The sequence below is a fragment of the Lepidochelys kempii genome, chromosome 19, assembly GCF_965140265.1.
Source record: "Lepidochelys kempii isolate rLepKem1 chromosome 19, rLepKem1.hap2, whole genome shotgun sequence".
Taxonomy (NCBI): domain Eukaryota; kingdom Metazoa; phylum Chordata; order Testudines; family Cheloniidae; genus Lepidochelys; species Lepidochelys kempii.
The window spans coordinates 16322745-16340729 of NC_133274.1; the positions used below are offsets into that span (position 1 = coordinate 16322745).

Sequence of the window (17985 nt, forward strand, 5' to 3'; positions counted from 1 at the left end):
CCAAAACAATATGAGAATTTTTACCAAAGTATTTTATGCTTAGCCAACTTGCATTCCATTCTAAATAAAACAAATAGTTTGTGGTGTTTACCTTTCTGAGCCACAAAGGAGAGAAGGAAATGCTATATGTGGTTTAAGTTTTTGCTTACTTAAGGAATTTGTCCTATGAAAAATACTCATTGATGAGAAGAAAGCCTTTTGGCTAAGATCTGACTCAGTGTAAACCCCCTGATTTGCCCTATTCAGCTGTAGGTTTAGATTTTGGTTTTGGCCTGGCACCTGAGTCTGGTGTTTGACTCTAATTTTCATACTAGCCCAGTTACTTCCTGAGCTTAAGTAAGTGTTTATTCTTAACCATTGAGGTCAAAGCTTTGTTTTCATGTTTTCCTACTTGAACTGGTTTCACTTGCATTATTCACCTGAGCAAAGGTAATCAGTTACTCATGATTTCTTAGACTTGATAGGAGTGAAATCCTTGCCCCAAAGAAATTAATGAGAGGTTTGTCCTTGGCTTAAATCGGGCCAGGATTTCATCCTAGGGCTTCCTTTTTTCAGAGCTGATCCTAATTATTGTGTGAATTTTACTTGTACTGAGTAGTTTTGCATCTCCTCTCCTATCACACCCTGCACACTCATACACCATCTCATCACCCACACACCCCAGGTCATGTTTATCCTCTCAGTGTTAAGAGTTAAAAAATAAAATGAATGTTTCAGCTGTAATAATCTCGATGGAAGATGTTTAGTGGTTCAGAGGCTCAGATGAAGTGCAAGTGTAGAGAGAGCGAGTGAGATATTGCCTCCACTAAAGGTCCACAGGGAGAAGAAGGGGCCTGCTCCTAATTTAGCTCTTGGAGTTTTCCTTTAGCTCCAGGGTAGGGCTTCTGTTTTTCGAGGTTTATTAATTTTATTTGGGGGGTGGGTTATTTTTAGCAATTTTGGGGGTTTATGTAGATGTCCAAAAATTAGGGGTTTTCAGGGCTTTCTCTTTGTGTATACCGTAATGATTAATGTATATTATATACATCAGTTATTACAGTAGTATATACTGTAATGAGTAATCTCTTTGTAATGTTCCCTAGTGCACTTTAACGTAGTGCCGTTTGAAACAGCACTACATTAAAGTGCAGCAGGGAACCTTGAGACCAATAGACCAACGAATGTGCAACATGCTAGTGTGATTTAGAAATCATACCCCCGTAGACCGCATTACTGCTCTATGTAGACAAGTCCTTAGATACAAGTACCCATTTCTGCAGTGTTTCTGGTGTTTATCATATAACCAATTTTTTATTTCATTGGTGGGCTTTTTTTGTGTTGGGGCGTTTTATTGGTGTTTGTCAGTTAAAATTGAAAAATCAGAAGCCCTACTCAATTGGTAAAGACCTGTTTTTTGAGATGAACAAGGCATCTAGTGTTGACTTCCCAACTTGATGTGTGGTTTCTGAAGTAATAGTATCTGTTGTCCACAGCTCACAAATTTGTTACAAATGATTTCATCAAGTCTAGGTTGGAAATAAGGAGATGATTAAAAATCCTGTTTAAAAAAACAAACAAGGCATTGCTTTGGTTATTGGTATTAGGCATTTATTTGCATCCAGAGTCCTATGCCCTGAGCAGAGAATTAGGACTGTCTGCTAATGGAATGGAGAATGTGTGCAGGTGTCTGTGTGCTGCTATCTTTGTTAGTTATTAATACAAAAGAGAGAGGTTTGATCTGCCTTCCTTGCAGATCAAGTAGCCAAGAAAAGGAAACCTATTTGCCATTTGCATCTTTCATGCTGCAAGGCCATAGGCTTGGCAATTGGATTAACCCCCACACCTGAACTGCAAATACTGTTTAGAAAAAGCCATGGACTTTTCATTGTCCATCTCTGTATCTGCACATCCTTCAACTGCCCCCAAGCTCTGCACTGCCTGTGAGCTTTTGATAAGAGCCCAAGCTCCAGTATATGACAGTGGTTAACTGTTACAAAGTTGTGGAGGAATGCACACTACCCCTTTAAGATGTTTTTCTCTAACGCATCTTACCCCACAGCTCAGCCAGTCCCAGTTAACTGGCCTGGGTGCTGGCTGTTGGGAAATGCAGGGTGAGCCAAGCCAGCAGAGTAGCTGTGGCTTTTCTATATGGGGTCTACTTCAATCCAAAGTCCCCACTGCAGGGTGGCCTGGAGTATCCAGCAACAGTGGCTCCTCTGACCTTGGCCTGCTCATGCTCCCACCCAAACCCAACGTGCTGCCACACAGAGGACTCCATAGCCTGTTGATGCATCACATGGAGAGGATGCACGTAGCGCCAGGTCTATACTATAAAGGTTTGTTGGTATGTTGATCAAGTGTGTGAAAAAACCACATCCCCTAGCCAACATAGCTGTGTTGGGAAAAACCCCAGTGTAGACACAGCTATGCCAACAGAAGAGCGCTTCTGTCGACATAACTAATGTTGTTTGGGGAGGTGGGGTTACTATGCTGGGAGAAAAACTATTGGTATGAGCTGCACCTACACTAGGGCCATGCCGGTACAGCTATCAGGCAAAGTATTTGTAATGTAGATAAGGCCTAAGACTCCTTGGTTCTATTCCCAGCACTGCCATGGATTTGCTGTGTGACCTTGGGCAAGTCACTTTTCTCCACAATCTCAGATTACTCATCTGTACAATGGGGATAATACTTCCCTGCTTATGAGCTGGTAAGATATTCCAGTGTTTACTTTTTTCCACCTTTTATCTGAAGACCTCAAAGATATTTGCAAAGTGAAAAATGCCTGTTTAGAACTATTCAGATCAATTATATTATCTCACAACTCATCAGATATCGGTAGTCCAAGCCATAATTTAAAAATAAAATCTCTTTAGAAACTAAAAGGTAAAGGAGAAAATGTTCTGGGTTTCCTTTGGATTTTATAGCACTTGAAATTCCCATCATTAGGTGGTTGTGAATGTGGAGTTGTTATAAAGACTCAAGAGTTGGTGCCAGTATTTCCTGTCTTGCCGTAGTGTGTGACTCAACAGGAGCTACTTTACTACAGAGGGGATATTTTTTTCCTTCTGGAATGTTGGCCCTCTACTAAGTACACTACTGTGAAACTACTAAACGGTCATACAGCGCCTGTCAGGCTTTTTGTGCTGTTTCTTTAAATGTGTAGCCAGAAGCCAGGCAGGAAAGGGGGTGAAGATAGTTCTAGGCAGAAGCTGTACAGTGAAGCAGAGAGAGACAGAATAATTTTAGGGATTATACTGTTTTCCTTGAATGTTTCTTGTTCAATGTTTGTAGACTCATAGACTTTCAGGTCAGAAGGGACCATCATGAACATCTAGTCTGACCTCCTGCACATTGCAGGTCATGGAACCTCACTCACCCACTCCTGTAATAAACCCTTATTCTCTGGCTGAGTTACTGAAGTCTCAAATCATGATTAAAGAAGTTACAGAGAATCCACCATTTACATTAGTTTACACCTGCAAGTGACCCTTACCTCATGTTGCAGAGGAAGGTGAAGAACCCCTAGGGTCTCTGCCCATCTGACCCAGAAGAAAATTCCTTCCCAATCCCAAATACAGCAATCAGTTAGACCCTGACCATGTGGGCAAGACCCGCCAGGCAGATACCTGGGAAGGAATTCTCTGTAGTAACTCAGAGCCCTCCCCATCTAGTGTCATATCACTGGCCTTTGGAGATATTTGCTTCTAGCAGTCACAGATCAGCTACATGCCATTGTAGGCAGTCTCATCATACCATCCCCGCCATAAACTTATCAAGCTCAGTCTTGAAACCAGTTAGGTTTTTTGCCCTCACTGCTCCCCTTAGAAGGCTGTTCCAGAATTTCACTCTGGAAGTGACGCTTTCTAAGATACCTTTCCACTGTAACACGACATAGTTTCAGAAGTTGACCCATTTTGAGTCAATGTAAATAATTGAAAAAGAAAATGTCCCAGTTCAACCCTCCCTGAGAAATTCAGGCTGGTAAGGCTACAGGACAGGCTGAGTAGAGGGAATGTTTCAAAAAATTTCAAACCAAAACGAAGCTTAACACAGAGACCAGTGAAGTACGGGCAGTCCATGAATGTATGCCGTGGGGAATAGAGCTGAAAGTATTCTACAAACCACTTGCCTTCATTCTGAAAGCAGATGCTAATGCTGACATTCTTTCTACCACCCTCATTTTTCCCACTGAGCTTTCAAGCTTCTGCGACCCCATACAGCTGTTCAGTCCAAGAGATGCTAATATGGAAACCAACAGTGTTCTGTTCTGCTGATAGTTCTTCTTTCTCCTGGGCTGGATTCTTTTGTGCCTGGGCTAGCTATTAACTTTCCTAAAAACTACCTAGAAATAATATGTGGGCTGATGGGGCTTGAAGTAGCCTCTGAGATGGCAGAGTTCTGTGGAGAAAATCTCCCATAGCCAAAGTTACACTAAATTGCAGCATATTAAATATGTAAGGGAATAAAAGAAGCTATAGCAAACTAAGACAGTGATATAATACTCGGTAGTTTTCCAGCACTTTACATCTGCAAAGCACTGTGCAAATAGTCCATGGGAAACATGAGCTAATTCCCACACATTGCAGTAGGGTAGGCAGGTAAATAGTTATTGTCCCCAGGACCTGAAAAATTTACCCAACACCCATGAGCTCAGGGACTAAGCCTCCTGGCTTGGGCAAAATACACTGGTACATTGGAAGAGCTCCTGTATTGTGAGTTTCAGGATGGTTCTGGAGTGTCTCGCTGTTTCTCTGAAACCATATTCACAATTCACACTATGCACTTGATCCAACCCAAAACACATGTTGACTTCAGTGGATGGCACTTTCACAGATCTGAGGGTGAAATTGGGTTCTACATTTTATTGCATTTATGTAGTGATGTAGGTGTCTAAAAGTTATGCCTAAGGGATGTTGCAAAAATTCAGAACCAACAATTACTAATGGTTTTAGCACAGACATAGTACTGCTCCATACCTGCATCACTCATGCAGTCTACATGAGCTAAACAAATCAGATCCATCTTCCGTCTAGGTGCTTAACTGCGCTACCCTCCCATGTTGTTTGCCGTGGTGTTGTAGCCCTGTTGGTCCAAGGATATTAAACAGACGAGGTGGGTGAGGTCATATCTTTTATTGGACCAACTTCTATTGGTGAAAGAGACACGCTATTAAGCTGCACTCTGAGCTGTTACTCAGCGGCAGCCCAAGCAGGGATGCTATAACTTAGAGTAGCAACCTAGCCTGCCTCAGCTAAGTTCAGGCTGCACCATCCCGCAACCAGGCCAATCTCAGGGATGCCAGTGGGACCTAAAGCTGCCTTTGGCCCAACTCCCCCTGGGCTTCACCCATGTGTGCAGGCATCACAACACACAGTCACCCCCAGTCTTCTGAACTACCAGTCCTCGGACCTGGTAGCACAGCGCACTCAATCTGGGTGGATGTTTAAATGATGACACAAGATACAAGTGAGTGGAGAATTGGGTATCAAATATCCAGACCTATGGGTCTGAGGCAACTCCTTGCATGCTACCAACATAAGCCTGTGTCGAGTATGTTCACTTCTGAGTATTTCACAACTCTTGCAGGGTTAAGCTAGATGTCAGGGGCCAAATCCTGGCCTTGGGATAAATTCAGAGTAACTCCTTTCAAGTTAGTTAGATTACTCTGATTTATCCCAGTGAAACAGACAGCAGTGCTTGGCACTATATACTTTTTAAATAGTTTTTGTTAGTGGCCAGATATCTATCTCTGAACTAAGTTTATGAATTAAGTTTCTGCCTTGAGGTTTTTATTGTCTGGTTCATGTTAGCTCTATGTACAATATTAAGTGAAACCTGTCCATGCCACAAAGCCAGACATATGGGTTACAATGCCACAAGTGACTCAGACAAATGGCTACCTAGTAACAATCTTAGAAGAAAGACAGAAAGGTAAATGTTGTCTGAGTCTGTGTGCTTGTTTGTGTGTGAACTTCAGAATCACGGGTCCAATGATACATCTATTTTGATTCAAATGTTAGGTACTTTTTAAAGTTACGCCCATGACACATCTCCAACTGTGTACAATACATTACAGGCAGTCCTTGACTTGATGACGTTCGAGTTACAATGAATGGCACTTATGACGTTTATAAATTGACATCCTGTTTCAACTTTCTGACGTTGGTTTCAACTTTCCAATGTCAGTTTTGACTTTACGATGCTTGATCTGACATTGTTCTTATGGGAAAATTGAGTTATGACGTTTATACTTAAAACGTGATTTTCAGGAACCAATTGTGTCGTAAGTCTGAGGACTGCCTGAAGTGAGTGACATGGCTGTCTGGGATAAATGGTATGTAGGGACCAAAACAGGTATCAAAGGGGTGTACTGGTGAGAGCAGGGACTGGTAGTCAGAATCTGTGGATTTTATTCCTGCCTCTTCCACTGACGTGAAACATGTCATTGGGCAAATCACACTTTCTGTGCCTCCATTTACACATTTTTGAAGTGAGGATAATGTCACCTGTCTACATAAGTTAGCGTGGCTTCATTAACATCTGTAACATGCTTGGAAATGCAGAGGAAAGTTGCTACAGAAGTGCCCAGAGTTGCCAGTAATTCAATCAGTAATTAACTGAGGAACCCATGTTCCCAGTGATGTGGGAAGATAAAGGGCAGAGGGAGCACCGGAACCCCAGGTACCTATTGCCAGGACAGCTGCCTTTTGTCACGCTTAAGAATCCTTTTGGGTAATGAAAGCAGTACGGTCACTATTCCAGCTAAATGATTTTATAATCACCTCCAGCCTTTATTTTATTTTTCTGTCCAGTCACTATTTTAATTATGATTATTTACCCCTGGGCACTAAAACCTCTTGGTTTTTGCCTTTTGGTTAAGTTATTCTAGTAACTCATTAAATGTCTGTGTCACATGCTCATTATTAGAAAGTGAAAACAACTCCCTAGCTGTGCCAAGGGAGATATTTTATGGTGAATTACCATAGATAAGTAGTAGCTTAACAGCTTGAGACTCTTCTAACATTAGGCGAGTTTTTTTTAGACCTGTAATGCATTGCAGATCATGATGCTTCCTGTACTGAATGGTATGAGGTTATTGTCTGTGGCTGGTTTTAATATAGATCCTTGTAGCAGGATAGCAGGCAATCCTATACATGTAGAAGAATTAGAGTTCTCTGGTCTCAAGGACAAGGGGTGGGGAAAAAAGCCCTACTGCTTAGCTATTTTTATAGATCTTTTCTGACAGAATTTGGGTCAGGAATGAAGCTGAATCCTGTTGAGTATCACAAGCCCAACTTCAAGAAAATAATTCATTTTAAACAAGCTGACCCCTCTCACCCTGGTGCTCCCACTGAACTATGGCACAATAGACATCTTAGCTAAAGCAAAGGTCAGGAGTGTGTGTTAAACAATAGGCTGATTTACACTGAGAAGAAGTTTGGTCTAGTGGTTGGAGTGTGGTGACTGGAAGTCAGAAGTCTTGGGTTCTGTCCACAACGATTGCACAAGGCTTAATTAAGTTATGTCAGAACATCACTTTGTGATACTCAGAGGAAAGATGCTAAAGTTCGAAGTATTGTTATTTATTTACCGAAACCTGAGACTTATGGACAGGGCTGTTGGTTGTTGTTCAGCTAGAATATTAGCATGTTGTTCAGCTGGCAAATCAGACCTCTAATATGTGGATTATCGAGTTAACTGATGGTCACAACTGGTGTTTGCCTGGTCACTGAAAGGAGATGCCAGGTTGTAAGGAAGAGATGGGCAAAGTGACATGAAAAAACTGGCCTGAATATCAACTGGTGACCTAATTTGGAACTGACCTGTGAATCTTTTGGGGTTCATCCATCAGGAGGTACCAGATGAGCATTTCAGAGTCTTCCTCAAGTGCTTGTATGTGTCTGTTCCACTTAGATGTGTGCATGCCCAGTGCATTCGAGCTGGAGAGGTCTGTGTAGCAGTACCCAATGGGGTGGAGTATGTGCTCTGCATCTCCTCATGCCTCCCTCCCAGTGAGGGCATAAAGGGCAGAGCTGCCGCAACTCTCCCTCATGACCCATAGCTGTGAGCTGAAGCTCCCCATGCTCTGTCACAGTACCAGTTTTTCTCTTTTTGAGACCTTTCTTCCTGTCAATATATAGTTAATATTTGTAAATAGTTAGGTAGTGCTGCTGTGTTTAGCTTTGTATAATGTTTTATTCCCTTTTTAAATTTAATCCTCTTTTGTTCACTGTGGAGTCAGCTCCCTTTGGCAGAGAGGGAGAACATTGGCTGTATTCTGGATTCTCCTGTGTTCAAACATTGCTCCTCTTGCGGGGCAGGTAACCGTTACAAATGGTCACACTCCTTGGTTGTTGTGAATGGGAGAAAGTCACATTAGGGAAAGAAGACCCCAAAATCAAAGGAGCGTTGCTTGTACTAGCACTTAATGGAGCAGGCAATGAGATCATTGTCAGATCCGAGACTGTCAGACACAGTATGACCTTATCCTATCACCTCTAAAAGTGCCCCATTGCTGAAGCTAATTTTTGCTAAGCTAAGTTTTGGAGCTAAAACTTCCAAAACCAGGACAGACTGGGTTCCTCTCAATGGGAGAAAAGAAAGTGCTCCCTTTCTCCAGGCCCTTCTCACAGGAACTCAAGGCCCGAAGGCCTCCCCAAACCAAAAAAGAGCTCACCAGGGCTAAAAAAAAAGACTCTGGATACTTATAGACTTTGAAAGAATCAAACAAGAGGCTTCCAGCACCGACATCAGAGCATCAGCTTCAACTAGACATTCCCTGGTACCGGATTAGCGCTCGGTACTGTTGACTCTGTCACCATCTGGTAGGTTTCTGCTGAGTCATGTACCAGCAGAACTTTCTTGACACAGCAACAGTTTCCATAGCTCCAGGGCTACAACTGAGGCTTATGAAGCAGCAAGTGGTTGGTTGTGCATCTTGGTCCCTCTGTTTCCTCTCATTCAACTGAACATTTCAACTGTAATTTTGACTTTATTGGTACCATCTTCAACACTGGTATCAACAGCTTCATCTATCACAGCTTCATCATTCCCATCGGCACTGGTACCAACTTTGGTACTGACAATAACTCCATCTACAGTTTTGGCACTGATGCACCATCTTGTTTTGGTACTGATGGCTGTTCAGTCTTGTCTGGCACAAACAATCACATCTGCACTGGTACTGACCACTGGTTCATTGGATGTACTTGGTGCACAGTCTTTGGCACCCATCCATACAGCTTTGATGCCGACTTAAGTACCAACATTAGTATCAACCTCATGGGTTAAATGGGTGCCACATACAACCCATTACACAGCTCCACCATTGCCATCAGATGATTACAGGTCTGAGTCAGAAAACAGTAGGGGGCCATCTCTAGGACATCGAGAAGATCTTGTTACTCTCTTGGCATTTCTGAGAGATGTTTGAGATCTAGATCTTAGAGAAGACACTCATACTGCAAGGAGTGTCCTTGGAGCTGGTCAGACTAGCCTTCTCTGCCATACCCACAGTGGCCATATTGGACACTCTGGGGAGCTCCAAGTACTACCTCTTCCTCAGCCTGTTCTCCTAGATCATAATGCTGAGCAGCTACTCAGGTTCCTGCTGTTGTGATCCTGCCTGTAAATGCAAGCCCACATGAGGATCCATCTCAACAGAAGGAAGGATCACCCCCTCTAAATATTGTGTCATCCTCTCCTAATGAGGCCTGGTATCAGATTCTCCACCCCAATACCAGATTATTTTAAAATTTATAAGGATTTTATGAGACTAGTGGCAACCTCTGTGAGAGGACAAGCCAAGCTTGTCCAAGGAAGTGCCCACAAATTAATAGATATTTTGCAGCTTTTGGGTCCATGCAGAGTTGTGCTGCCTGTTAATGAGGCTCTAATTAGATTGTGCCAAAACCCTGTGGCAGACTCTGTCTAGCCTCACACCAACAGCAAAAAAGGACTGATAAGTGTTACCAGGTCCCTTCTCAAGGTTATAAGCAGTTTTATTCGCATCCGACCCTGGACTTCCTGGTAGTCTTGGCTGTGAATGAACATTCTCACCACAGCCATTTTCGTATCACTCCCAAAGAAAAAGGACCCCCAAAAGTTAGATTTATTTAGGAGAAGAATTTATTCCACCACGAGTCTGCAGATGCCTATTGACAACCATCATGCACGTCTTCTAAATATATCAGCTGGGATTCGGTGGGGAAATTTGTGGACGAGCTTCCATAGGATGCAAAGGATGAGTTCAAAGTCCTGGTGTCTGAATGGCACTTTGTAGCCAGATCTTCCCTTCAGGCTGCATTGGATTCCACAGACTGCAGCTAGACTGATGTCTACAGCTGTCACCATGAGGAGATCCTCTTGGCTTCAGAACTCTGGCACAGTTGTGGAGGTCGAACAGACCACTGTGGACTTGCCTTTCAAAGGCTGTAATTTGTTTTCACAATAAAACAGGTGAAGGCTTACATAGACTCAGACTCTGATGCGTCCCTTTGATCATTAGGGGTTCAGACCCCAGCTCCATGAAAGAAGCAGTACAGGCTGCAGGAACAGTCACAGCAACATTTTTACCAGCTTAGAAGGAGTCATAAATCTCCAAGAAGGAGACCTACCCTATCTGCCTCTTATGGCTCTGCTAAGCAACAGCCTTCAGGCTCGAAGGAGCCCATTTAACTGCCCTTTTGAGAGCAGAGTACCAGCCACACATCTATTTTCCCTTTTCCCTCCCTTGGAAACAAGTTGTGCCATTTTCTTGGTGTTGGGAGTTGATCACCTCAGATAAGTCCTCCTAAGCATAATGAGACTGGGTTACACAATCCAGTTCCGGTCCATCCCTTACTCCCGCACCCCTTCCATTCACTTGTGCACACTCTATCTTGCTGTGGAGTTTGGTTTGCTCTACATGCCAGTCTTGCAGCTGGGATAGTGGGGTTTGGAACAGTCTGTATTTCATGGTGGTTTAAAATGCACTCAGTTGATCGGGAAGTGGCAGGCAGTAGCTTGTATAGTTGGGGTAACTGGTACAGTTGCCTGAAAATGTTGAGAACCCTTCTGACCTCTGGTCATGAACGTGTGGCTTACATCCCATTCCTGGAATGTTCAGACATGAAAGCATGGTACATGCTGTCACCTTCCTTCCCAGAGGCAGAGACTGTTGCCCACACAGTGCTCTGAGCACAAGCTGGGAGGAATCTGACCTCTCTTTGAAGAAATGTTGAAGATTCCAGTCACCTGTGTAAGTAATGGAAATCTAGTGCTCTTCATATGTACCTGGAGCCCTCCGTTCAGTTCCCTTGTGCATGCTGGTTCCTCTTGTCTCCCTCCACATGCTGTCTAGCTCTCTGGTTCCCTTCTGCACCTTTTAAAACCACTTTGCATAATATAGAATGAGATGCTATCTCTATGCAGTTGCAACAAGAACATTCCTTTTATGAATTTATTAGGCTCCTGGGAGGCAACTGGGTTTGGTTGCACAGGTGTCAGTGAGGTGCCAGACCCACTAGTGGTGCTGGCAGTTACAAATGAACAACTTTTTACTTGTGAAATGAACAGGTTTGATTTGCAGTCAGCCAGAAAATAGAACTATGGAGCCTCACATGTCTTTTAGTTCGTCACTTTTCAAAGTAAAATGCACATTAATTGTAAGGGTCAAAATCTTCACCTTAATTAGCATGAAAAAAACAAACAAACCCCAAACTCAGCTTGCTGAATCCTGGTACCTGGCTAGAAAAATGCAAGCAGCATGAAGTCAGGTGCAGCAGATGACTACACAGGCTGCAGTGTAGACAGAGTTGTGGTAGGAAGAGCAGCAAGAAAGCTGTTAACTCTAAGAGTTTAAAAGTGAGCATTTTCCTAAGAAGTCAGGCATACTTTTAATGTGTTTTTCACTGTATACATCTGAGAGTCAGTCTGTTTTTTAACTCACCGCCCAAACTCCTTGTCATTGTATCCTTGTATCCCTTCCGTTATGAACAGTTGTATATACATGAAATGTTTAGTATTTACAACACAACCTTGCTTCCAATAGAAGGGGAGTCAGCCTATCTAACCTGTCTGTCAAATCCAGGGGTTCTCAAACATTTCCACGGTGTGTGCCACATTTTGATAGAGATTGTCACATGGACATGGGTGCTGGAACTCGGGGTGTGGGAGGGGCTGCTGCATCCCCTGGCTTGAAGTGGTTTCCATTATATACAGGATTTACAGTTTGGTTAAATGGCTCTCAGCCCTCCCACTATATAAATTGTTCTAGCATCCCTGCACATGGACAATCACACTCCATTCAGGACAGCACAGCACCCCTTTGGCAACTACAGTAACGGCTTACAGGAAAGAGTAATATTAGAGAAGTGTTTACAGTACCACCAGCCTTAAACACTCAGAAATCATGAGGCAGGCCTCAAAAAAAATCGCAAGATTGGTTTAAATATTGGTAGAATTTTGAAAAAGGATAAATTTGGAGTGCTTTTCCTTTGTATTCTGATTTCTGAGCCCATAGGATGCACTTGGGTCACGCTTTCAAGCTTTTCCCACAACCATAAAGGCTAGACTTCTTTTTTTTTTTTTTTTTTTAAGGTGAGCCAAGATTTTCATGTATTCACGTCATTTCAGCAGCCAGAGCTTTCAGGAAAACACCAAATGTCATCATGAGACATGTGGTAGAATCATGAGAGTTGGCAGCACTGTGGTTATATGTTTTTAGCCATCTTCAGTGTGGTATATGCCTTGCCTTTTTTGGGAACAAGGACCCACATTGTCTCCTTTTGCTCTTAATTTCAGCTCTGTCTCCCTGGTCCCCTGGAGCTTGTCTCCTCCTGGAAAAACAAACAAACAAATCTTGCAGGAAAAGGCCACGACACCCCAACATTAAAACAAACAGTAGCCAAAATAACCAAGTGTATTCACTGTAGAGTAGGAAGGCTTAGGCAGGAAGGCTCTCTGAGTGGGACTAAGTTCCCCCACAGATTGGCTCAGAACACACTCTTGAAGGATACATCAGACAGAACAGGTGAGCTGAGAAGCACGGCTGGAAAACTCCCCATGATTAAGTTGAAGATTTTAAACAATAAGTACTTAAAGCTAGGCTCCAAACACCACATTTAGGTTCCTTATTAAGTGATCTGAGTACTGTACCCCCAAAAACTCCTATTGAAGTTGCTTGTGATTAGGTCACTTCTTTAGGGGCCTGAACATGGACTGAATAGGCTAAAAGAAGCCCCACAATACTGCCCTGAGGTAGTTATTGTTTTTCCTGCTTTACAGATGGGGCAAATGATGCACAGAAAGCAAAGTGTCTTGCCCCGTCACTGCTGTTCTAACCATTAGCCCACACTTGGCTTCCAGGAGCTGTCTAGGTGATGAAATCGCCTTTTTGTGGCTTCTTGCTGAAGTCTGGAAGGGGAAGAAATGCATGAACCAGTGTACTGGTTGGGGGACTGGAGAGTGTTTTTGTTTAATAGCTTGATTATCTCACTTTCTTCTCTCTCACCACATTAGTTTCAGTGCCTGCAGTGACACACAGTGGTGATGAGTGTTTGCTGTGCCAAAGGGAGACAGAGGGCACTGAACTTTGTTGGAAATGGTGTCTGCCGAGTTCCCTAAGAGAAGCACTTTCACTGTCCTCCGGGCTGACAAGAACACTGACGTTCACGGCTGTTCTTAAGATGGCCTTGGTTTCTATTCTCTATCCTTATGTCCCAGTGCAAGGGAAAGTACAGTTCATTAATGTTTGGAACCGTTATGTGTCCAGTAATGTTCTGCCCAAGATGTCATTAATTTACTACTTTGTTTTAACATGGTCCATTCAGAACTGTGGGCTTCGTAAGCTGATTTGTATTGTAAATACTGTATTTAAATCCTCTTTATTTTTGATGACAGGGATTTTTTTTTATCCCTGTGCAAGCAGTGATGAAATAAAACGAAAGCTGTTTACTCTAACATATCTCTATTGCTCCTTTTCATTTGTACTTTAAAGAACCTGATGGGAAACTTTGAAAAATGTCCTGCAAGGTACAATTCTGCAGATGTCATAGGATTGTTCCCCCTTCCTTCCTTGTTTATTTGTATAAGGCACATTTGCATGCAAAGAGGATAACTGTGTCCTTAAGAGTTCATCTGCCTCTGATTTTCCATCATTCTGTCTCCCAAGTGTATATCTCACTTGATGGGAGGCAGAAGTCCAGGCTTTCTTCCTAGCTCAGGTGCATGCTTGCTGTTTGACCACAGGCAAGTCACTTAATGACCCTGGCTCTCAGTTTTCCCATGTGTAAAATGATTATGATAATGTTTACACACCTCATGTGAAACGGCCTACATAAGTTAAGTGCAAAGTATTATTAACAGGCCACTGTTAATGATATCCGATTTTCAACTCGTTCCTAATGCCACAATCAGAGGATGGTATCTTAGATCTGAGAAAATTGTGGGGGAAAACATCAAATTTCAGTGTTACTGTATTTGTTGGTTTGTTTAACCTGAACTTTCAGCACTCACACTTCATAACCACAAAAATGACTATGAATATCACCACTTTTGGGGGGAAATATGGGGAGCCATATAATTCTGTAAAGCTCTCAAATACCATGGTCATGAGTGCAGCATAAATGCCTGGACCCAGACTCACTTACTAAAAGTGAATTTTAAACTTGGGTATTTGCCCCAAACAATTTTTGAATTGTATATCTGATTGTAAAATTCAACAGTTTTTGCTATGGTGGTTAGTTTAGTAAACTGTCTAGTTAAGAACCTGGAAAAATATTACAGGTCAGGCATTATCTGCAGAAGAAATTAAATAATTTCAGATAATGGATTAATTAGAACACGTTCTGATGTGTTTGTGAGTTAAAGTGATTTTAATTAAATATATAAATTATTAATTGTTAACTATTTGCCCAGCTCTGTTATGACTTCAGGTCGGGGGGAGGAGGAACTGCAGCTGGAACAAGTGGATCCCTTAATGAAGATTCCCATTTCCATACAGAAAAGCCCTGCCGATAATAAAGGAGGGGGCTGGAGGAACAGCTCTACAGCGTGTTGGCGGTGGAAGCAGAAGTGTCTCCAAAGCAGCCGAAATGCTCTGACCCTTGCGCAGCTCTTGAAATGGAAGGGGAAGGTCTCTGGCCTCGCCTCCTAACCCCCTGGAAGAACGGCGAGCCACAGTGCCGCTCCTCCTCTTGCGGCAGCTGCTTGCTTCCGAGGAGAGCCTGGGAGCCAGGGAACCCCCCGCCTCTCCTTTGGCTGGAGGCTCCCTCCCTTCGGGTTAGTTTTCAAGGGCTCGTGCGATGGAAGGTTGGTGCCGCCGCCGCCGCCGCCGCGTCCCCCCGGGGCCAGCGGGTCCCGCTCCCCGGCCGGGCAGCAAAGGAGCGAGCCCAGCCTCTGGCCGCGGCGAGCCTGCGCTCTGCGGAGCCAGCCCTGTTGACATTTCCGGCTGCAAGTGCCCAGCCAATTGGCGAGAGCAGGCAGCGCGCTGGAGCAACGACACATGAAATATGATAATTTTCTGCTGAAGAGCCGTGGAAGGGGGAGGGAGGGAGAGAAAGTTGGAAGGGGGGGGGGGAGTACCGCTTGATTGCAATGGTTTGTCCGACAGGCTTTGCAGATCCAGGACTATACCGTTAACAGAAGCGTGGTGGGTGCTAAATGAGAGCGCCCCGGGGAGAGGCGTTTCTTCCCCCGCCGCCGAGGATGCTGCTCCTACTGCCCCTCAGGTGGGCTGGATGATGCATGTCGGCAGGGGAGAAGCGGGTAGCGGCTGGATGAATGCACGGGGCATGTGTGTCTGCAATGGATGGCAGCGATTGTTTCCCTAGAAGTACGCGGGGCGCATCAGCTGCGTTCACACGCTGAGATCCGGGGGCTGGGTTGGTTCGGGGGGTTTCTTTTTTGCTAAAAAGAACCAGGAAATGTGCTCCGGAGAGGTTTAGCTGGCGCTTCGTCTTCTTCCTTTGAAAACGAGGTATGGAAGCGAACCAGGGATGGGATGGTCCGAGCCAGTAAAATTGTGTATTAGTGGAGGGTTGGGTCTGTTCATTTATTGTTTTGTTTTGGTCAGAGTATTTTGGAAGAATGCTGTATTTCATGCCCGAAACGGCCCATTTAAAACTTTGAGCCCTCGTCCTTAGTTGTGATGGTAAGTACTTGACAGGGGCTGTTCTCTGCCTATACTTAACCCTGTCATAGCAAGTGGGGAGAGTAGCGGCTTCAGTAACTATTTGGTCCAAAGATTCAATAGCAGTAAAAATAATATCAGTAATGAGAGGCTGTATATTGAGAATTCAGTGTGTATTGTAACTAACCGCTGTTTAGTTTTGTTGTGACTATTCAGCAGCTGAATGGCAAGTTTATCAGTTTATTTTTATTACTCAAGGCAAAAATGACATTCTTAAAGTCTGTGATGATAATAACAACATTTATTCAGAAAGATCATTAGCCCAAACAATGGCTGTTCTCTCTTCTTGGGTTGTGTGGACAGGGTTTTTTGAGCACTGAGTGACAGCTCTCCTAAAGTGATAATTGGTGTACTGTATCTTTAAAAGGTTAAAACCCTTTTCAAAAAGGCCTAGACTCATAGTGGGAAAAGACAAGAGAGGCTTTGGCTGGCTGTGGATCCAGAAAACAGCTGCTGATTAGATTCTGCATCTTCAGGCTGAATTTATTACAGATTTTTCAGCAGCAGGGATTCTAGGAGGACGCTTCCGTTTGGGTTTCTTGACCATGGTTTATTTTTATTCAGAGGAATAACAGAGAAAGGATTTGTTCCGGCTGGAGCATGCTCACAACCTGCAGGATCTCCCATTATTAAACTGCCTAGTTTGGGGCTTTAATATATATGTTTTATCATTGCCATTGTTATTATTTGGCACAGTCAATCTACTAATCTTATTTTTATTTTAAAAGGAAGCTGATCTCATAATGAGCTTTTCCCTTCCTTGCTTGAAACAGGTGCTAATGAAAGAACGCAAATAGCATTGGTTGATCAGAACACTTCATAAAGAAGGGCACAATCACCAAGCCAAACAAGTACAGAATCTGCCTGCCGTCAGACAGCGAAGGTAGGCACTGGGGTTTTGCATTCTGCGTGTGTCTGCGTATGCGTGTGGGGTGGTGTAGTGTTTTTGACTATTGCTGCAGTTGGAGAACAGCACAGCGAGATTCCATTTTGCCTGCGCTTTCCTTACGAAAGGTGTCAGGTTGCTGTTGAGACAGCCGGTTGGGCTGTGCTGCTGTGTGCTGTGTCTGTGTGTGTGAGTCTGTGTGTTCCCTGGGTGGGCTGAGCTCACTGCTCTGCATGGCGTGATGGGTGAGAGCTGTGAGCCTGAAGTAACCTTAGCTGTGTCAATCAGCATACATCGAGAGTGTAACCCTATCTGTGCCACGCTGAGACATCCACACTGCTGTTTGCTCTTTTTTAATTAGCTTTGGCTGTCGCCTGAATTCATCGTCGATTGACAGCAACTTCATTTTCTCCCAGTGTAGCCATATTTTGCTCGTGGAACAGAGGAGGCCAATGTGGGTAGAAGTAAAATGCCTTGTCGGCCGGCTAAGAATAAGATTGACATACTGCTGTTTGGGGCATTTACCCCTAGCAGAGGTCCTGACCATTGCATTCAGGAAAAATGAGCATGTTGCTCTCTGGGAAGCCTCATCCTGCTAGAGCCAGCGTTGTGTCACCTCTCACGGCTATGTTGAGTTGGTATGAAAAGGCCCCGTTCTGTTGTCATGTCTGGTATTCGTACTCTGTCTCTGGTGAATACTCAGAGCTACTCATTGATGTGCCATCTGATGTAAAAAAAGGGAGATTTGACCCATCCCTCATTTTCACAGGCAAATCCCTGACCATAATTGAATTTGAATTTCCTCTCTCCTACACAAAGCCTGGTCACCGGCAGTTCTCCTTATACCCTGCCAGATAATATTTGGATACAGTCAGTGTTAGGATTTTCTTATCTTCATAGGTTTGCCCTTTTCTATGAGCCTTCTTAGATTTTGGCGGGCTATTCT

General features: G+C 43.7%; 1 protein-coding gene across 7 annotated transcripts in view; it reads left to right on the forward strand.

The window, feature by feature from the left end:
- HIVEP3 (HIVEP zinc finger 3) overlaps positions 1-17985 on the forward strand; it is a 493107-nt gene that overhangs the window by 61512 nt on the left and 413610 nt on the right. For 4 of the 7 annotated variants that reach the window (XM_073317989.1, XM_073317994.1, XM_073317993.1 and 1 more), the window contains exons 1-2: positions 15538-15692; positions 16927-17036. The gene's annotated coding sequence lies outside the window, so the exon portion shown is untranslated. The other 3 variants (XM_073317991.1, XM_073317992.1, XM_073317990.1) reach the window with 3 other exon arrangements.